The sequence below is a fragment of the Thamnophis elegans genome, chromosome Z (genome assembly GCF_009769535.1).
Source record: "Thamnophis elegans isolate rThaEle1 chromosome Z, rThaEle1.pri, whole genome shotgun sequence".
Classification (NCBI taxonomy): Eukaryota; Metazoa; Chordata; class Lepidosauria; order Squamata; family Colubridae; genus Thamnophis; species Thamnophis elegans.
This window is the reverse complement of record NC_045558.1, coordinates 63,142,954-63,165,825: the sequence shown is the minus strand read 5'-3', so window position 1 is coordinate 63,165,825 and position 22,872 is coordinate 63,142,954. Positions and strand designations below refer to the sequence as shown.

The 22,872-nt window shown below is 43.8% G+C and overlaps 1 protein-coding gene across 18 annotated transcripts in view; it reads left to right on the top strand.

Moving 5' to 3' along the window:
- The window catches only part of LRRFIP2 (LRR binding FLII interacting protein 2), a 173,614-nt gene that overhangs the window by 32,108 nt on the left and 118,634 nt on the right, over positions 1-22,872 (top strand). The window lies entirely within an intron of this gene.

The following is a 22,872-nucleotide window of genomic DNA, read 5'->3' as shown; positions in this document are numbered from 1 at the left end:
GGTTCTCAATGTCTCCAGATTTTTATGGTCAGTCCACACCTCGAAAGGGTGCTTGACGCCCTCCAGAAAATGGCGCCAGATTGATAAAGCCCAACGAACAGCAAAAGCCTCCTCCTCCCAGAATGTCTTTCTGTGCCGGTCAGTTTGCGAGAGGTGTAAGCGCAGGGTTGCAATTTACCTTGGCTATTTGCTTGAAGTAGTACAGCTCCCACTGCCACATCACTGGTGTCAGCCTGGACCACAAAAGGCGCGTCCATGTCTGGGTGCTTTAGGACTGGTTCCTTTGCAAAGAGCGTTTCAACTTCTCGAAAGCAGCTTGACAGTCCATAGTCCAGTCCAGCGGTTTGGTAGGTTTAGGCTTAGCTCCTCCTTTTGATTTAAGAAGGTTAGTTATAGGTAGAGCTATCTTAGCGAAGGAGGGAATAAACTGACGATAGAAGCAAATCCCCAAAATCTCTGTAATTGCTTACGTGTACGTGGGGCCTCCCATTCGGTGACAGCCTTGACCTTAGCGGGGTCCATTTCTATCCCCTTGTGGGAGATTCGATAGCCCAGGTAATCAACTTTTTCCTGATGAAATTTGCACTTGGACAATTTGGCATACAGGTCTGCCGCTTGGAGTTTCTTCAGAACAGTGCGAACAAGCTTCACGTGTTCTTCATGTGTTTCTGTGCAAATAAGGATATCGTCTAAATAGACCATTTCGCCTTTGTAAAGATGGTCATGTAAAACCTCATTAATCAGTTGCATGAAGACCGCCCCCTGGAGGCCAAATGGCATTACTCAAAATTGAAAGCAACCAAGGGGGCAGTTGAAAGCAGTTTTCCATTCGTCCCCCTCTTTAATTCTGACCCTATAATATGCTTCCCTTAGGTCCAATTTGGTGAAAATCCTGCCCTTCCCCAGTTGGGCCAGCATGTCCTTCATCAATGGTAAAGTATAGAAGTTCTGAGCAGAGATGCAGTTTAAGTTTTTGAAATTAACACATAATCTGAAGGAGCCATCTTTCTTTTCCCTGAACAATACTGGCGCAGCTACCTTGGGCCTTGCTGGTTCAATGAAACCCCTTTCTAAGTTTTTATCAATGAATTTCCTCATTTCTTCCATCTCTCTAGGGGTCATTGAATATATTTGGGGCTTTGGAAGCTTTACTCCAGGTAAAATATCAATGGTGCAATTTGTGGGCCTGTGGGGGGGGGGTAATTTATCAGAAGATTTTTCACTAAAAACATCCTCGAGGTCCCAATATTCCTTTGGAATTCTTTCCTCCCCCTCAATTTTCTCCTGCCCCCTGGCCGCCAGTGTGGGGGGCGTAGTATCAGAGTCTGGAGGTTCAATCTTCGCCTCAGGGGGTGTGGTTGTCCGAATTCGTAACTACCCCTCCAGTTAATGCGTGGGTTCTATCTACGGAGCCAGGGGAGTCCTAAAATAAGGGGCCTGTCCATTCCAGGTGCCACAATAAAAGTTATCATTTCTTGGTGGGTACCCATCCACATTTCAATGGGCTCAGTAGAAAAATAAGCAGGACCACCCCTGGCAATAGAGCCATCTATTTGGCAAAAAGCAATAGGGATTTTTAAAGCTTTTAGTTTCAAGCCCAGTTTCTCAACCATTTCAGGGCTTATCATGCAGCGGGAGCAACCAGAATCTAAAAGAGCCATAAGTTTTTCTTTTGCGCCAGAAGAGGGCACTCTAAGCTCAATGGGAATAAGCATGGGGCCAGAGCGGGAACTTACCCAGCGATCAGCATCTTCATAGTCACTATCGTCAGATGAGCTGGGACTTCCATTTCCCTCCTCCTCTGGCTCAAAGCGGCAAGAAGTTTCTTCCCCAGCCAAGGCGGTGTCCTTTCTCTTGCCTGGAGGCTTCTCAGGTTTCCTCTCCCTCCGGGGGGTAGTGGAGTGGAGTGTGTCAGCTTGACTCGGCAATTCACAGCATGATGCCCCTCCTTCCCACAGTGGAAACAAGTGGAGGGCTTGGGCTTGCCTGCAAAACCTCTCCTACCCCCCTTTTCACTCTTTGGGAGGGTTTTTGGGGGGAGGTGGAGGCGATGTCTCAACTTCTCTCTCTTCCATGCAACAAAGCCTGGTTAAATCAAGCTCAATATCTGCAGCATTCTCATACCAAGGCTCCAAGCGGGGGGAATGCGTCTGTTTATGCAGTGCTGGTAAAGATCTTTATCTAAGCCATCTGCCAATCGATCCAACAAGGCTTCTTCAGACCATCCCCTCATATAGGCCGACAACTCCTGGAATTCCTGCACATATTCAGGCACAGTCTTTTTTCCCTGACTGAGGGTCGTAAATTTTAGCCTAGCTTGACGCTCGGTGAGGGGGTCATCAAACCTTCTCATTGCCGCCATAAAGTCATCAAAATTCCTCAGGAGAGGGGTGTTACTATTATGTAATCCTATCATCCAGTCTGCTGCTTTCTTCTCTAGGGCCACTAACACTATTCTCACTTTAGATTCATCAGAGTCCAAATCAGGCCCATATATTTGCATATAATTCCAGACCTAAATAATAAACAACCCCAAACCACTGGGCTCTCCATCATACTTTATGCTTAAGGGTGGGACCTTAGCCATCCTGCGTCGCCTGGCCGCCCCCTGCTCTTGGAATGTCTCTAGCCGCAGGGGGAGAGGTCAGTGATGGGTTTTCTTGTGCACATCCCCCTTCGGTCCCTCCAGTCTCCCTTAAGCTATGCACCAGGTACCATTTTTCCAGTTCCTCTGCTGGTTCCCTTTCCACAGCACTCTCTCAAATCTGGCGTTCACTCCATGCCTCTTCGAGGAGTCTCATGGCTTGGGACATTTTGTAGTCTTCCTCCTTAGAGTCACTCCAGTCAGCTGCTGGTTTTTTTGGTCTCCTTCTCGTGACTCCAGTTAGTAATTCCTCAGGTTCCTCTTTCTGTCCCACCCCCCAAGTCCACCTGGGTCAAACAGGAGGTTCCTCCACTCTCAGGTCGGCTAGCATTTCTGTTAAAGATGGTGCTACCGTTGCACCCATGTCTTTTTCCTTGTCACTTTCATGTAAGGACATTTTTCTTTTCCTTCTGTGAGGGCACCACCCTTGGAAGTTGTTCGCTCCGGGTTGGGTGCGAGGTGAGATTCAGCTTATTGTCAAGTGCTGCTTCATTTAATAATCAGGAAAGAAACCACTCAACTCCATTTGTTAGAAATTAAGTGTACTTTTACTAATTACAAACGAATAGTAGCAAAGCTAAGCTGAATCTGATTAATTAGGCGCGAAAGCAAAGAATATCATGTATAGGTCAATGCCCTCCCCTTGGCACCCCAGTCCATAGTTCAATTATAATTCACCCAACTGTCAGGTGAGAGATATCTTCAAAAAACATCATCAGGGTGGAATGCTGGACAGTTAACCTTGGTGGGAAACTCCCTTCCACCACATGCGCAATGAGATGGTCAGGACAGCGTCTAGAATATTCCTCCAGCACATAATGTTCCCCTCCCAAATACCATGGCCCCCCCTCCCCATTTCAATGGCAGCCAAAGCAGCAGCAAAGCAGTGGCTGACAAGAAGAATAAATGCATGCTTTTTAAAAACAATATTCTAATTATAAATATGGTTCTTTCACAGCCTTAAGGCTCACAACAGGTTTTGAGGGCATACATACTCTAAAATGGGACCAGGGTCAAGTCTTAGAAGACATAATGAGTGAGATGAATGTTGTATGACTTTGTGCAGCTTTAAGAACTAATTTTTCTCCATAGCCCCCTTCAGAATGAAAAAAAAAACAAGTGAAATTTTGACTTTATAAACTCTGGGATTCTACAGGAATGATTCTGGCATCCTGAATTTTTTCACCTTTACTCTTAAGCATCAGCGTCAAGGTCCAGATCTTACTGCTTTTTTGATGGGAGGGGTGGAAATGGGAGATCTAATGATTGATTCTTCTCAGTTGGATACTGTAAGTCAGTAGTAATTGAAAGGCAAAATTACATGCAAGTACAAGGCATTTTAGTGTAATGATTAAAGTGTTGGACCAGAGACTAGAACCTAAACTAGGTTCTAGAAACTAAAACAAAACTTAGGTAACACAAGCCTATATGGTAACAATTTGTACACATAAAAGCATGTAAAAAGGTGAAGGTAAAGCTTCCTGTCAGCCTCTGTTTTGCTTGCTCTCTTATGGCTGCTTTGCTACTCTGGCTGCCATAGTAACGAGGGGTATGGTATTGGGTAAGGGAATTATATTGTACTGGAAGAGTCTTGTTCTCACCATCTTCTGCGCATGCTGGTAGCTGATGTTTGGACTTGCTCAAGGCCAACCGTTTCGCATACCAACTTGATGAAACTGTTTGAAGATGCACCCCACATGACACCTAGGGAGTTGCAGATTAGACACTGAGTTGGAGAAAGTGGGGGAGGGTGCTGGGTAAACGTTTGATATGTATATGTTCTCGCCTTTCTGGCTCAGATCCTGCTTTCCTTTTTGTTGCTTTCATTTCATATCTAGTAAAAGTACTTTATCTCTATTAAAATGGAGTTGAGGTTTTTTTTTCTTGGATATTGAAGAAGGCATGCCTGACAGTTCCCCTTGCACAATGTGCTAGTCGTTCCCAACTCCCTTAAAAGCATGTAAATAACTGTTTATATCAGTTTGTGGTTTTTAAAAATGATTTGTGCTTTAGGAAAAAATGATACACTCTTTTTATTTATAAATAAATTTCAAGTGAGCACTTTAATATGTTGTAGACATTTGATATATTCTATTTTAGCATAGACATTTAGCAGATGGAAATTCATGAGATTCTGAATGATATGCCAGGGTGTCGCAGCCAGCCACACATATAAAGGGACCGTCGGGACAAAGCTGGAGGGAAGCCGAACTGTTCTGAATACACTATACTCACTAAATGAACGCTATGGTAAACGACACAGCTCAATTCCAACGCAATGTGGAGAAGAAGGCGGGGCTTAGCAGTGAAAAGACGGATTTTCAGGCTATTCCTGAAATTCCTCTATTCCAAAGGAATTGGACGGTTCATTTTTGAACCCAAGCTGTCCCAGAGAGACAGTGAAAGGTTGGAGGAGATCCATTGACCCCAGAGACGTTCGCAAAGTCCCTGGGGGCTTGGAATTTAACCTCCTTTGCTAGTGACTTCTGGATTAGCCGTAAGCTAACCGAAACTGCAGGTTGCCCCTAAGAATGGTGTGAGTGTTAACAGCTGGTAAGGTGATTTTATTATTCAGAGAGACACGGTCCGCATAAAAATTTAAGCTAATTGAAACCAAAGAACAGAAGAATCTAGCGGCGAATTGGATCTCTTTATGGGTTTATGGCCGGTGGTTACCCTATTTTTTAAATGTTTTAAATGCTACTTACATGGACAAAGGAAAGATTACTCCAACATCTCCTCTGACTCTCTGTAAGTGGGCTGTAAACCAATTTACTATAATTTGGCACCCTACAACTTGACACTTTTATTACTTGGCTGGGTTGGTCTAAGATCAGATAAGATTGTACAGCTCCCAGCTTGTTTTTACTTGCAAATACCCTAAAGCCTCTAAAGGGAAAATACTAACTGCGTATAAAGATGGCGTCTGTTCAAATTTCAAATGATTCATTTCAAATGATTTTTTCTGCACTACAAAAGCTATCTGACACGTACGACAGATTTGAAAAAAAGCTGGATTATTTGCTGTTTTTAACGTCAAAATATGAAGAAAAAAGTGAGAATGTTGAATGTTTGAATGTTCCTGAAATACAAACGAAGGATGTCAGAGATGAAGATTCTCAATTTGCTGACATTCCGGGCATCTGGTTTACCTCTGAGGGAGAAAAAGATGGAACGTTTGAAGGGGGGGCAGCTACGCAGAAGATTTACTTCGAAAGACAGAGCGTAGGAGGAATGAGAAGCATTAAAGAATTTATACTTTATGAAATATCATTTGTAAAACTTTTGATACCACCACTGAGAATTAAAGACAAGCTGAAAAGTGGAATAAGCGTAGGACAACGACATTATATGAGAGGCACCTTAAGCAAAAAGGTGCAAAGATCTTCTTGTTTGGACTTGCTCATAAAGACGTTTGGAGAACTTGATCCACGAATGGCAACAGGATTAAGGAGGTTTTGTTATTGGAGAGACACAGGCTGATAGATGGAAGAATACAATTCAAAATTAGCTAAACCTAATTAATTTTATTTGTAATAGACATAGTTGAATAATAATTGATAATGATAGTAATGTATATAATGTGGAGTTGATATGATAAATAATAATTAGATATGAGAAGAGAAGGTTAGAAATATTTTTGGACCATATACAAAGGTTATTAATCACAATAATTATCACTATTAAAAATAAAATAAAACTATATACAGTTAAATGTTAACTAATATGGGGAAAATGTTATGATATACGATATAATTACATAAAGAAAGGAGAATGATAATAAACTATATACATGGAGGATGGAATTTTTGGTATTAAATATTATGGATGTTTAGCTAAAACAGGATATGAGGATTTGATGTTAATAGAGGATTTTATAAACAAGTAAATGAAATGCTAGCATGTGGTTATGGATTAAATCTTTGGCATAGTTAAGGATGAAAGATGTTTAAACAACTGTAGTCAACTAAAAGTGGAGGTATGATGATGTCAATATGGTAAACATTTGAGTTAAGATATTTGAATTAATATGAATTAATGGAAGAGATGCACAAAAACATGTTGTAACCAGCTGATATACTTTTTTATAATATATACCTGTGTTCTTTTTTTTTCTTTTCTTTTTCCCTGCCTTGTTTTTTGTTTTTTGTCTTTTTTGTGTTTTGATTTTTCCCCCCCCCCCACTGTTGTGGGCATGTGTTGTTTATGTAACAAAATAAAAAAATTTAATAATAATAAAAAATTCCAACACAATGTCACACGAAATAATTAAATAAAAATGAAAATAAATTGAAATCTATGAAAATTCAATATAACAATGCAATCGGAAACATTGAAATGGAATCATGAAATATTTAGTATAGCGTGTGTTGCTTTTACGTCCACCAGATGGTGCTGGAAATGGAATCATGAAATATTTAGTATAGCGTGTGTTGCTTTTATGCCCACCAGATTGCGCGGGTTTTCAAAAGAGCATGTTTTTATAAAAAATCATGTTTTTACCTGTCACAGGTGTGACATCTATATACGTATATAAAAACATTTGCATATTCGAATGCAACGTGTCAAAATTTCAGAGCAATTGGTGAAGAACTTTAGGAGATTAGTGATTTTGAACAAACAGCCATTACATTTTTATTTATATAGATAAAGCTATAATTTCTTCTCCATGAGTTGGGAGTCCAAAGGTTTCTCACAATGGATCTTTCAGATGAAAATAATTGATTTATTAATTTATAGACTATTTAGAGCTTATATTAGGTTATATACTCTTCATTTACAAATAATGATTTTCAGTTTTCTGATCTTAAAGAATATTGAGGCAGTGTGTTTGAATGGTTAAATTCAGAAGTGCAAGAATTTGGAGAATTTGTTTATAATTTTTAACATTCTTCAAATAATCCTTTCATTTCATGGTAGTTGCTTAGCTCTTTATTTTTTAAATATTGTATTGGAATAGATGCCTTTCCTCTGCTCATTCATATCTGAAATAAATGCTAAGAATATGTATTGATTGTAAAGTGAATTACTATATTATTGTACTGATGCTGAATCATCCTCTGTAGCAGAATTGAGCACAACAATGCAGAAGATTGTATATATATGCTGTTTGCAAATGTTGCCAGCCATAGGCAACATTCTGAAAGAAGATAGAGCCAGAACTAAAAATAAATACATATTCATGAATTAATAAGTACAAATTGAATTGTTAATAGGATAAGATCAGAGGTGGGCTGCTCCCAGTTTGGCCTGGATTGGCTGAACCGGTAGTAGCGGTGGCGGGAGGCTCTACCCACCCGCTTGGACGCTTCTGCACATGCCCAAAATGGTAGTAAAAAAATTGGCAACCCACCTGTCAGCTTCTGCTTTGCTCTCGCTTCAGCTGCCATGAAACGGGGAGGGAGGGCATGGTATTTGGGAAGGGTTACTCATTGTGCTGGAGGAAGGTTCTGGAGTTCACCGACTGATCCGACTACGCATGTGTGGGTGTTTCCCGCCAGGACTAACGGCCCCGACATTCCATCTTTATGATGCCTTTTGAAGTTATCTCACACCTGACACTTGGAAGAATTATGATTGGACTGGGACTATGATGCCAAGAGGGTGGGGAATGGGCTATTCTATATATCAATCGCTTTCGCGCCTAAATAATCAGACTTCGCTACGCTACGCCTTTAATCATTCTTAATTAGTAAAAGTACCCTTGATTTCCACACATGGAGTCTCATGGTCTTTCTTTCCTAATTAATTAATGGAGAGGAGCTGACAGATAGCGAAGTCTCAACAACACCCTACCAGGAGAATACAATCTTCCGTGGGGAGTGAAAACTACAAGAAGACGAAACAGAGAAAATGTCTTTGCACGCTAGCAATGAAGAAATGGAAAAAGATCCCACTGATTTATTATTACCTGAGGAGTTGGCTCAGCTGGACATAACGAGCTCTGCGACCCCCCCCCCCCGTTGGTCCTTGTCGGTGGGACAAAGAGAAGATAGTGCAAACTGGGATGCGGCCGTTACCAGAAGGAAACATCAGGAAAGGCCGTTTGAAGCGGGGCCTGAACGAAGACCCCGGGAAAGAGGTCAACCTGATTACTTGGAACAGAGGTACTCTGGGCAAAGATTCGGGGAGGGAGAAGAGGCCGAGGGTGGGAGCAAGAAAACCCACGGGCAGCTTCACCCCCCCAGCCAGGGGTGCTGCCAGGCCAGGGGCCCCACCCCCAGAAGACGCAGAATGGCTAAAGTCCCCCCCTTAACTGTAAAGTATGATGGAAATCCTAAGAAGCTGGGGTTTTTCATCATGCAAGTTTATAACTTCATGGAAATTTATGGGCCCGATTTTGAATCAGATGCCATGAGAGTGCGCATGATTTTGCTTGCTTTGGAAGACGAGGCCGCTGATTGGTGGATGGGGTTGCACCAGACCAATTCCCCCCTCCTGAGGAATTTTAATGCGTTTATGGAAGCGTTCAAGAGACGATTTGATGACCCCCTAACTGAGAAACGGGGCAAACTGAAATTTATGACCCTCATGCAGGGAGACAGGCCAGTGACTCAGTACATTCAGGAGTTTCAACACCTTTGTAATTATATGAGAGGATGGAGTGAGGAAGCCCTTTTGGATAAATTTGCTTTGGGCTTGGATGAAGATATTTATCAACAATGTGTTAATCGCCACCTTCCCAAACACCTCACAGTTTGGTATGAAAATGCAGTTGATATTGAACTTGATTTAATTAGACTCCAATGTGCAAAGGAAGAAAGGGAGAGGGAAAGAGAAAAAACAGCGAGATCTTCCCCCCCAACCCGCAAAACCTCTTTCGGAGTGAGAAGCGAAGGGAGGGGAGGCCCCTCTGGAAAAGCTAAACCGTTCACCTGCTTTCGTTGCGGAAAGGGAGGCCATCGCGCGCCAGAATGCCGTGCTAAGCTACCCACAACCGCCCCAACCCCTGCCAAGAGGGAGGGGAGATCCAGCAAGGCCCCAGACAAGAAGAAAAAGGAAGCCGCCTTCGCTGTGGATTCCAACCCCCCGCAATTCAGCCAGGCCCTGGAGGGAGAAGCTGACGTCTCCACCAGCTCCTCTGATGACTCCGATGATGACGCCTTGCCTCGCTGGGTGAGTTCAAACAAAGGCCCCATGCTAATCCCGATAGAGTTGAGAGTTCCGCCCGATGGGGGGTCAGAAAGCCTTCCCGCCCTCCTTGACTCAGGCTGTTCCCGCTCAATGATCAATCCTGCTATGGTGGAGAAACTGGGCCTCAAATTAAGAACTTTGAAAACCCCTATTGTCTTTTGCCAGATAGATGGGTCCATAGCAGGGGGGGGACCCACCCATTTCTTTACTGAACCCCTAGAGATGAAAATGGGCTCCCATACCGAACTGATCTCTTTTATTGTGGTCCCTGGGATGGACAGGCCACTCATTTTGGGCCTCCCTTGGCTTCGAAAGTGGAACCCTCGCATAAATTGGAGGGAGGGTTGGTTACGCATTCGCACGAAAACACCTCCGGAGAGGGAGGGCGTTTCTTCAGAGCCTGTTAGCTGCAGTTCTGATTTTATCCACCACTGGATAAGATGTCCCATTTATAAAATTGCTTTTCATTTGCAAATATCAAGCATTCTGCCTTACACAGAAACACACTAGACTCACAAATACATTTGTTTCTTTTGAGCAGAAACATCAAAAAAATAAAAATGAGATGAATAATGGAAAAAATATTCTACATTGAAAGAAAAAGAAAGTAGGAAACAAAACTGGATGAAGAAAACTCAACTAGAAAAAAAGAATTAAGTCACTTTTCCTCCTTTTAAAAGAGATGATATGTGAAGTCCTTCTCTTCAAAGCTTTAAAGAACTATTTCTTTCCAAAGCTTGTATATGCATGCAATTATTGGTGGTCACTTAGGATATGTCCCTGTATGAATGTTTGAACAGCCACACAAGCCTGGCAAAGAATACACTATTTCAGTGCTTTGAAAAGTGGGGCTTCATCAGCTGTAATCTGCTTTGTGAAGCTCATCTCTCAAATCGCTTTGCATAGACTCACTATTTAAGATTTATCTTACTTGCAAGTAGCTCTTTCCATACAAGTAAAGAACTTCAGGCTCTTTTCCAGGACTTTCATGCTTTGCAGCATGGGTATCAGCAGGCATTTCCATTTTACCTTCTCCCATTACATGCAGATGGTTTGTAGAAACAATTATAGTACTTTAAATGGACGCTAACATGTTTTTAAATGATGTTCATATTGCTGTTCTTCTTTTGACCTAATTATGGCATTCATTTACTGTGATATAGATTAAAGGTGTCAAACTTGATTTCATTGGGGGCTGCATCAGGGTTGTGTTTGACCTCAGGGTGGGCAGGGTGGGCATGGCCAATTTGACATCACTCATGTTGGGGACACCTGTGGTGGCCTGGGCGGAGCTGGGGAGATCCATTGTCTCAAGTGGACAAAGGCGAGACCAGGAAGAGCACCAAACCCTTGTCCCCCAGAGGAGCCTTACTGTTCCTATTAGGCCACATGGAGGACCCCCGGATGGCGGTGCAGGCTGTCCAGAGTCCTAGGCAGCAGCGAACAAGCACCTAGCCAGGTCCTCCAACTCTTATGGCACTAGGAACCCACAGTTCAGGCCAGCCTCGCTTCCCCAAGAGAAGTGCGCAGCTGCACTTACCTCCTCTTGGAAGCTGCTGCCCTTGGCTAAGTTGCTCATGGTGTGTGCAGGAGGGCAAAATGTGTGTGTCAGAGAGAGGCCCACTTCCTCTCCACACAAGGAGACACAGCTTTGTAACCAAAGCATCCTTAGTGATAGGCTGGAAGACCACCAGGAGAGGTCAAGAGGAGGGAACAAGGGGATGGCGAAAGGGCAGCAGCGCTTCTGATAGCCAAGTGCTAAACATACTAAACCTTCCTTCCTTCTTTCCTTCTTTTTCCTTCCCTCTTCATTCTCCTTCCTTCCCCTCTTTCATTTTTTGCCTTACTTGCTCTTTTCCCATCTTTCCATCTTTTTCTTTGTCTTTTCTCTTTCCCTTTTCCCTTTCCTGTCCCTTCATGGATGTTCCAATGTAAAAGGGGAAATATTTCTTTTGTTTTGCTTTCAGTTTATTTTGCTAGCCCTTCTGCCAGCAAAAACACTTGCATATCGGGGTTCCAAATATCATCCAAAAGTAAATCAGAGTTCAAGGCAAAGTATTGCTCAAAGTTCCAATTTATTAAGAGAGCCATGTTGGCATATCTGGGAAAAATCTGAAGGCTTCCCGGTTTTCCCACCCAGCTGAAAGTTCAAGATCTTGCCCCCACACCCACAAGTCCATCACATGGTCCAATCTTCCACTGCCATGCTGGCAACTTCCACCTATCCAGTTGCAATTAGGTGCAGAGATGCAGAGACAAAGGATGACCTTGGCTTTCTTGAAAGAATTTTGTTATGGCTACATATCACATAACGCCTTATAATCCTCCTCCCATTTGTCCACAATAGAAAATGCATACTAGAATAATAGAAAGTTTGGCAGGCCTAAGATTTACCAGAAAATATGACTGCAGGCCTGACATTGCAGAGAGCTGAAGGTGGCTGCTGTGGCCAAAAAGGGAGGCCATGAGTGGCCCTCCCAAGCTCCATTTTTTTTAAAAAAATATATTTTATTCATTTTCACATTCCATTTTACAATCACTTATATACAGGGTATTTGCTATAAGAAAGAAAAAAAAAGATAAAAAAAATAAAACAAAATAAAAAAGAAAACACAACTCATCATTCACAACCCCACCTGACACTTCCATCCTCCATACACCCCATCTACCCCCTCCAACTTTCCTTTCCTCCCTCTAACACTCCCCTCCTACTTCCCTTTCCCCTCAAACCTTCCTTCTCCCCTTACTCCCAACACGCCCTCCTTACATTCCCCTTACTCCTTCCTTACTCCTCCCTCTTCTTTCCCTCTACCTCCCTCCTTGGTGTATGCCTTTATTCAAGTGTTGTTTAATCTGATAAAAAGTAAAATAAACCAAGGAAAAAAAATATAAAGAAAGAAAAGAGAAAAAAAAACGGAAAAAAAAAACAAAAAAACAACAACCGTATATAAGTGCATTCTTGTTCTTATTGAGACTATGTTAACACCCACCCACCCACCCCCCATAAATCCCTAATCCTCCCGACTTCCCAGGGCCCACACCTGGCACTGCCTTCTATCTAAAGTATCTTGTGTTCGTATGGATTAAAAATAAAAGTAATATATTAAAGGAAAGAAAAACAAGAAAAAAGAAAGAAAAGAAAAAAGAAAAAAGAAAAAGGAAAAAAAAGAAAAAGAACTCTTTGTGTTAAGCTCAGCCCCCCATCTTTATCTATGCTTAAATAGTGTAAGTCATTCTATCTATATTTTATTCTCGTCTCTTGCTTCTTTGTTATTTACCCCAACCTCCTGTAGACTCTCCCGTTCCTCTTCCTTAACCTTGTATTCAGATAAACATTTATACAAATTTGTATAGGCATCAATATACAGTCTAGCTCAAAAGTAATCCCTACCAGTAAAATTTAAGCAGCGTGGATCATTCCACATATTCAAATATTACTTTACAGAAGAATAATCAAACTTTCCCTTCTAATAGGATTTAAACAGCGTAAATAATCTTTCTTAACCTTATTTTCAAACAGTAATTCAAAATAATCTAACCAAACCTTCCCTTCTTAGCGTGGATCAAGTATTACTTTACACAAAAATCAGTTTACATTCTATCTTAAGATGATCCCGACCGGCTTTCCCTTCTAATAGGATTTAAACAACGTAAATCATTCCGCATGCATTTTACCCTCATCCCTTGCTTGTCTGATATTTACCACTATCAAATTTATGCAGACATTAGTTTAAGATCTAGCTCAAAATAATTTCACCAAACTTTCCCTTCTAATAAGAATTAAATAGCATGGCTCATTCCACATATTCAAATAATACTTTCAACAAGAATCAGTTAACCTTCTGTTTTAAAAAATAATCTCGTCCAGCTTTCCCTTCTAACAGAATTTAAACAACATAAATCATTTTGCATCCTTTTACATATATACATTCAATATCACCCCACCAATATACGTAAATCATTCCGCATGCATTTTACCCTCATCCCTTGCTTCTCTAATATTTACCACTATCAAATTTATGCAGACATTAATTTAAAATCTAACTCAAAATAATTTCACCAAGCTTTCCCTTCTAATAAAAATTAAATAGCATGGATCATTCCACATATTCAAATAATACTTTCAACAAGAATCAGTTTACCTTCTGTTTTAAAGTAATCCCTTCTAACAGAATTTAAACAACATAAATCATTCCGCATTCATTTTACATATATACAATCAGTATCACCCCACCAATAAGTTCCGCTTTTTCTACCGGAGAGAGGTCGCAAACCCCCATTCAGTCCACAACTTTGGCAAATATTTTAAAATGTCTAAATCCTCGATCTCCGCTTTTCTGCTTCTCCGAGGGAGGAAAGGCTACCCCCTCCATCTTGCAGCCATGTGGTCTGTTGCTTGCCTTCTCCTTCAGCTTGTCTCTCCTCTTTTCCAAGTGAATCAGGAAGTCCCGCCTTCAAAGTCTTGTAATAGAAATCTCGAGCCTCCGAAACAGAGTTAAGACGAAGTCTTTGATTCTCAAATGTGACCGTAATGCCGGCTGGGGCCTCCCATCTATATTGAATCTGTTGATTTCTAAGCTCTTTTGTTAAAAATGCATAGTCTCTTCTTGCTCTCAACATCTGGAAAGGTATTTCTTTGGAGACAATCAAGTCCTGGTCATCAACTCGCAGACTGTTATTATGAAACTTTTGCATAATCGCGTTTCTGGATTCTTTTGTGGAAAAATATATAATTATGTCCCTCGGGAGCTGTCGCTGTTCCGCTACCAACGAGTTCTGGAGATAGATTTTCCGAATCTGCCAATCAAAGTTAAGTCCCGGGCTTCCCACCGCATGGCTGAAGGCTTCAACAAAGGTCTGTTTCAGATTCTCTAGCTCCTTTTCGCGGAATCCTCTGACTCTTATTGCGAATGCCTTCTTATTAAAATTTATCATCACGAGCTGTTCTTGAGTGTCTCTAATTTTTTGTTGTAATATTTGAATATTAGTAGTCAAATTAAAATTAGCCTCCTCCAAGCTTTCCAATTTATTCTCTATTTCAGCAGAATAATCTGACAGGGCAGACACGGCTGCAAACGTATTCGCCTTCATTTGGTCAATTTTAGACTTTAAATCATCATATAGCTCCAATACAAATTCCTTAATTTCTTGTTTAAAATCATTAAGCATTTGAAAGAAAAATTCCTGTGTTAAAAATTCTCCAGTAGAGGGCGTAAGAGACAAGGGCTGCGATTCCAGTATAGATTCTTTAGATTCTTTAGGCACATTTGTAGAGAGACGCTTTGATTTTGACCTGGGTGCCATTATAAATAAACAAATAAACAGCGCTTTCGCTCCCCTCTGTTTCCCAAAAAAAAAAATTTATTTTGTTAAGGAGCGGTCTGCAGGAAGGTAAAACCGGCTAAGTACATCCCCTATCAGTCACCAACGGAGAGAAATCGCCATTTTGAAGTCCGTTTAAACAAAGGAGCCTCTAAGACAAATGGTGCTGGTATTTAAGATAGTAATAAAAGCATAAATCTCACAGGAGTGGGACCCGCCCGTATTAATCCTAGCTTCAAACAACTTTGCTTTGTCCGGGGGGGGGGGCTCGCCTGTCTGGGGCTGCAAAAAAGGCAGCTGAGAAGAACTGGCTGGAGATAAAAGCTCCGCTCACGCTGGGTCTAATCTCTGTCCACAGCCAAAAAAAAAGAGAAAGGCTGTGGATTACGAATGGACCCTAGCACACAGAGCTACTCCCTGCCCCTTTCTTAGCCAAAAAGGGGTGATATCTATGATCTTATTTAGATATACAGACCAGATCTCTGAGAGGAGCTCGGTTGAGCCCTCCTCGGCAACAGGCTCCGCCCCCCGGCCTCCCAAGCTCCATTTTTGATAGCAGAGGCACCATGGGCTGGTCCTTTGCTGTTTCCAGGGGGGTTCTGTGGGCCATATCTGAGCACCCAGGGGTGGGTTCGTGCCGGTTCTTACCGGTTCGCTAGAAGAGGTTCCACAAATCTAGTGTGCCGTTTAGAACCGGTTCCACTGGTGGAACCAGCGCCACCCCCTCGCTTGCTCACCCCTGGGCCCCGCCCATCTGGTAGCCACTCGCTCCCCCTGCCCATCTGCACCACGGCTCTAAGAGCTGCCTGCCGAGGAGGTAAGTAAGATCTTTGCTGGAGCAGCGGCTTTTGGGGCTAATGGGGCTTGGGTTTCCATCCTGACAGCCCCCGCTGCTTCTGGACGGCTACTGCAGTCACGAGGAACTGAGGAGAGCGCGGAGAAGAGCGCAAAGGTTTTCGGTGCTCCGGGAAGCTGCGAAAGTGGCTGGGAGAGGCATGTGACTTGGTTTAGCCTCCCTGGACGTCGCAGCAGTCCCAAGTGCGCTAATCTCAGCGTTTCACATCGGGGCGTGCTGCAAGAGGGAGTGAAGACCTTTTCCCTCTTGCAGCATGTCCCAATGCAAAAAATACGAGATTAAATACTGTAAGTGACCCCTATTAAGCCTGGAGCCTACGATGTTTTCCAACTCAGATTGTGTTTACCCTTCTACCACTACAGGAGGAGAGAAAGCTTGGGTGGATGGTCTTATGCTAGACCCAATTACTGGTTTCAACAAGCTACAATGAAATTATGGGGCAATTTTCCCTAGACCTCTGGGTAGACTGAGTCGAACTGTAACTGGGTTAACTTCACCATTGGGAATGGACCTGAAATTTTGGACCAAATTCTTTGCTAATCCTATGTATTTAGTAGACACAAAAACTTTGTCTCTCCCCCCCCCCCCCCCGAAAGGTGTTTTGGAGTGAGTGGTTTTTAGCAGTTTGCTTCTTGTAGGCTTCTGCCGCATCGGCTAGAGCCTTCTTCGTATTTTCCCATCCTTTCTTTAGTGTGTCCATCCATTTTCATTCAGAGACATGAAGGAGGCAGGTTCTCTAGGTAACTCATGCATGGCAACAAATTCTATACCACTGGTAATCTGGAAAGCCGTTAATCCCGTGCTGCTGTGGACCGCATCATTGTACGCCATTTCAACGAAGGGTAGCAAGTCGGACCAGTTGTCTTGCTGATAGTCCACATAACACTGGATGTATTGTTCTACCACTGCATTGGCGCTCTCTGCTGCACAGTTCATGCTGGGATGAACCTCTGAGCTCAGTTCTTGTGCGGACCCAATGGATCTCAGGACCTCTCTCCAGAACTTGGCTGTGAACTGGACTCCACGATCCTCTTGGGCAATCCTGCAGGTGATAAATGTGTTTCACAAACACTTTCACCAATGTCTTTGCATATGGCAACCCTGAGTAAGCAATGAAGTGTGCCTGCTTGGAAACCAAATCAATAACTGTCCAGATTACTTTATTCCCACTGCTGTTTGTGAGTTCGACGATGAAGTCCATTGCAACCTCTTCCCATGGTCGATTAGGGCTGGCCACTTGTTGTAGTCCAGGGGACTTCTCTGGCAGTGGTTTCATTGTTGCGCAAGTAGCAAAGCTTTTTACAAAATTTTCCACCTCCGATTTCATCTTTGGCCACCAAAATTGATGCCTGGTGAGGTGGAGCGTTTTTAGGAATCCAAAGTGTCCTCCTAGTTACGCCTCATGGCTTTGTTGTAGACCTTTCAGCCTCAACCCTGCGGGGACGTACAGTTTTGACCCCTTCCAGGCTAATCCATTTTCCATCGTTAGGATATCCTGGTTATTGTTGAGCCACTGGTCTGTTGGGAGCACCAATTTAATAGTTGTCATCAGCTTATTCTGGCTTCAGTTAATGACTTGGGCTGCCTTTTGATGGGAGGAAGAAATGATGGGGTGAACAACTTCTCCCTTCTTATTGTCATACTGTGGTTTTCTCAACAAAACATCCCCCAACAAGGTTTTTGGTACTTGTTGGGTTTTTTGTCTCTGCTGCAGGTGCTGCAGGGTCTGAATTCTTGGGTTCAATCGTCCCTGGGTGGCCCTCTTCCTCCACCGGTGGTAGCAGCCCAAACACAATCATCAATTTCCTACCGCTGACTTCCCACTTTATCGTAGGCTTCCACTTGTCAAGCCATGCAAGCCCCAAGATTATTGGTTCCGGCATCTCTGGAGCCACAATGAATCTGAGTGGCGGCCCACTTGTAACTTTACCAGTTCAGTTATTAGTGTGGTTGGGGTCCCTCCAGTTAACATTCCATCTACCTGCTCAACCCAAATGGGACAGGCTAGAGGTCTTGTGCATATGCCCAGTTGCTTTACAATTGACATGCTGATTAAGCATCGAGTACAACCGGTGTCCAAGACTGCTTCAACTTCCCCTTCCTCCTCCATTTCAGGCACTTGGAGGTTGACTTGGAAGGCGGAGGGATGGATGGGTGCACTCACCATTGGTTCGTCTTTGGCATTTTCCTCCTCTGAGGCCTCCCCCTTGGTAGGACTATTCATCGCCTTAGGTTGGGGATCCTATTCCAGAGGTTGTTGCCCCAGATGATTCTTCTGTGGTGGCATCTGGGGCCTTCTTTTTACCGCCGTGATGGTTGGTACACACGTTTGTTCTTCGGCATTTTCCTCCTCTGAGGCCTCCCCCTTGGTAGGACTCTTCGTCACCTTAGGTTGGGGATCCGAGGTGGCGCAGTGGTTAGAGTGCTGTACTGCAGCCACTTCAGCTGACTGTTATCTGCAGTTTGGCTGTTCAAATCTCACCAGCTCAGGGTTGACTCAGCCTTCCATCCTTCCGAGGTGGGTAAAATGAGGACCCAGACTGTGGGGGCGATATGCTGACTCTGTAAACTGCTTAGAGAGGGCTGAAAGCCCTATGAAGCGGTATATAAGTCTAACTCCTATTGCTATTGCTATCCTCTTCCAGAGGTTGTTGGCCAATATAACACTTTTCTGGTGGCATCTGGGGCCTTCTCTTTACTGCCATGGTGTTTGGTGCATATGTTTGTGGCATTGGGGCTGGAGCCAAGCACTCTGACACTCTGTGGCCAAGTTGACAGCAACGGTGGCATTTTTTTTGGCCCCCACGAGGGAAGGAACCTAGTTACATCTCTAAACTTAGGAACCGCCTCATCACATTGTTCCACTATGCATCCTGCAGCTTTCCCCTTATTCATTTCTTCTTCCATTGTCAAGAACCCTTCTCTGTAGGAAGGGGGGTAAGAACCTGTTGGGGCATTGCAGGGGAGACTGGACTCTGGGGGGGGGGTGTCAATCCCTGGGTTGGCCACTGCCCAGTTATCTGTCAGGGTGCCATCTGCTGAGGGAGGGCAGGTGCCCACTGGCATCTCTTCCATCCATGACCTGGGGTTAAGACCCATCCTGGGGTTGCCTGATTCACAGGTTGCAGTTCAACCAACGATGGCTGGATAGCGGGTTTATGTGCCAAGGCCCCCTCTGCTGGCTTGGAGGATTTTCCCATGTTGATGGCCAAGCAGGTGCCCACTGGCATCTTTTCCATTCATACTCTGGGAAGAAAGCCCAATTTGGTGCTTGATTCATAAGCTGCAGCCCAATTTGTAGTGGCTGGCTAGTGAAAGATGCTGGCCAAATCCCTTCTTGCTGGCTGGGTTGAATTTCCCATTTTGATAGGGAATCTGTCTTCAACTCAGTTGCAGGGTAATGGGTCATTTCATTTATCGCTGTTTGGAAGGAGTAATTATCTCCACTCCAGTCCTCCAGTCCATTGCAGCTTTTACTAGTGAAGTATGGGGGGGAACATCACTCACATTTAGCTGCTCAAGTTGATCTGGGATTTTCATTCTCCAGCCTTGCGGTGAATTAGTTTTCCCAGGCCCCTCTGGCTGCATCTTCCCAGATGCTATTTATCTGAAAATTTCCTCTCCCACAAATTCCTTTGCTGCTTGGGAGAGATGTAGAGAAGCGTCTCATCTCAGCTTCTTATCTCAAAAAGCTTTCTCTTAATTGTTTGCTGATATTTTACATTGATCTGGTCAACGTTGGAAAATCAGCACCTCCCTCACCAACCCCCTTGCAGGGGTGCTGGTGATTTATTTTAAAAGGAGATTTGGGATAATGTCAGCATTCCAAATATCATGCAGAATTAAATCAGAGTCCAAGGCAGAGCTATCCTTAAAGTTCCAATTTAATAAGACAGACTGCAACAAACTGTGGAATCCCTAATCTAAAAGCTTCCTGGAATTCCACCCAGTTGGAAGTTCATGATCTTATCCCCACACCCATAAATCCATCACATGGTCCAATCTTCTTCGGCCATGCTGGCATTTCCACCCATCTAGTTCCGGTCAGATGCAGAGGTGCGGGGACAAAAGATGACCTTGATTTCTAGAAAGGAATGACAACAACACATTCTACAATTCTACTCCTTACTATTCCTCTTCCCAATTACTACACAGCATAATGAAATAAGAGAGAGTGTGGCAGGCCAAATATCCTAAAAGGAATATAACTGCAGGCCTGACACCAAGCTGCATGCCTCTCCCAGCCACTTTCGCGGCTTCGCGGAGCACAGAGAACCTTCCTGGCTCCCCTGGACTTTGCGCTCTTCTCCACATTCTCCTCGGCTCCTCCTCCATCACTCACTCGTTCACTTGCTCACTCTTTCGCCCGCTGCTCTGGCTACCTCCGTCCGTGCCCGGCAGGTGCAGCAACATCATTAAGATGAAGAGTGAGAGGGAAGAGCTGGCATGGAGAGGGCCCTGCTGCCACTTAGGCAGGGCACTGAGGCCACTCACCCCCAAGCCACTTCGTCTTGATGTCGGTGCCGCAGCTCTGGCTACAGCTGTCCAGCCACACCAGCAGCTGCAGTGACATCAAGGGCGAGAGGGAAGAGCCCAGGTGGGAGAGAGCCCTGCTGCCGCTTAGGCAGAGCACCAAGGCCCCTTCGCCTCCAAGCCACTTCGTCTTGATGATGTTGCTGCAGCTGCCAGGTGTGGACGGACGGAGGTAGCCAGAGCGGTGCCGAGGTGGTCTGGGTGGGCGAAAGACCGAGCGAGCAATGGAGGATCAGGCAGCATGATCCTCGCTCACCTGCCGGGCTGCCTCGGTACCACTCCAGCTACCTCCATCTGGCCGTGCCCGGCAGCTGCAGCGACATCAAGATGAAGAGCGAGAGGGAAGAGGCTGACTGGGAGAGGGCCCTGCCACTGCTTCGTCTGAGTGAGGCGAAGGGGCCTCGCTGCCCTGCCTCCTGCGGGCTCACACCAGCCAGAGCTGAAAGGTTTTCCTTGGGGCAGCAGGTGCAAAAACCTCGGGGGGAATTGGGGGTGCGTGGGAGTCTAGGGTGCCTAGGGATAGGTGCGGCTTTTCCTTTTGGCTCACTTGGGCGCAGCCTACTGGAAGTGACCATGTGTGAATGATGAGGGTCAGGCCAAAAGAGTCGATTTCCTATCCTTAGGGCAACCCCTTGGCGTTGTTTGATGGAAGCCTCTTAAGGGCTGAGAAGAAAAGATGAACGGCAACTAAGAAGCCTTTTCTTTTGTTTATATCCCTTCCACCTTCACTGTTTCTCAGTTCTGGTGGCTGCGCCTTCTCGCTGCCTTCATTAACTCCGCTCCTTCTTGTTTACCTGAGTGCGTGGCTTCTTTCATTAGGCTCCACAATTAGTGTGTTCACTCTTAAGCAACATGGAAATAACCTTGGCTTTGGCTCTTTCAAAGTAGATGTATACTTTCTCTTGAGAGCAAACAACACCATTTCAATTTTAATAGATGCCAGCCAGTGTGCTCACTGTAAAGACATGACAACAAAGGTTATCTTAACCTGGAGGCTTTTGTAGGAGTAGATTGAGGGGATAGCAGAGGAGTTATCCCTCCTAATCCCTCCCCTCTCGAAACATTCTCAGTTAATGTGGCTACCTCTAGAGCAGTTTTTCTTAACCTTGGCAACTTTAAGATGTATAGACTTCAACTCCCAGAATTCCCCAACCAGCCATGCTAGTTGAGGAATTCTGGGAGTTGAAGTCCACAAGTCTTAAAGCTGTCAAGTTTGAACACCCCTGGTTTTTTTTCCCTAAAGGATTAGGGGTGCAAGGGTCTTTTAACTTGGCAGCTTTAAGACTTGCGTGCTTCAAATGCCAGAGTTTTTGATCCAACATTTTGGTTGCTAAGCAAGAGCCTTGTTAAGTGAGTTTCACCACATTTTTCAAGTTGGCCACGCCCACCCAGTCACATGACTGCCAAGCCATTCCCACCTGGTCAGTTCAAGCCACTCCCACCCAATCACATGACCGCCAAGCCACTCCCACAAAACAGGCCACACCTACAGAAGAGGTTCTAAAAATTTTTGAAACCCACCACTGTGAGCACCCCACAGGTCGGATGTGACCTTGAATTTGACACCTCTGACTTAGACTTATAGGCTGCTTCACAGTGCTTTACAGCCCTCTGTATGATCCCATGAGGGATTGCAATTTAATTTGGGTGCTCAGAAAATGGCAGCCACTTCTGGGATTATACCACACAGTCCAACAAGTGAATAGCCTGTTTTTCCCTAACCTAGGCTCTGAAAATCTTTGAAAGGTTGTTGCATGATATAGGGTGAGGAAAAGAGTGTGGGGCTTAGTGTGGTGGAAAGCCAACCCAATGCCTGCAGGGACCTGACAAAGGCATCAGGGGGGCACTCCTATAGTCAGGTGTAAAGAAAAATGACCATCACTGTAGACACTACAGTAGTGATTTTGTGATCAGTTGTAAGTAGTTTTTAGTGGGTCCACTGTAATTTTGAATGGTTGCTAAGCAATCAGTTATTAGTTAAGGACTTATCTGTATTATTTCTTGCTCATAAAAAAAGTAAATGGCATTTATTGATTACATATTAAGCATATTACTAAGAGTTATTTCTCTTTAGATTTTGATCTTAAAATGATACGGCTTCTTTTCAAGATTTTTTAAAAATTTCTGTATGATAGATTATTTCACATTATTTTCTGAAGATTATATTGGTAATTCAGTTTAAATCTTATATCAATAATTATTTCATACACTTGGCTTATTGACCCAAAATAAATACTTTAAAATTTAAGAGAATATAAATGTTACTGTGTAAAAGCTTAAAAATTTGAGGATTTTTTTTTAAAGGGTAGGAACAAAATTCAGAACATTGTTTAACTAAACTAACTGAAATGCAGGGGATAATTCTGTTAAATTGCATGGTATA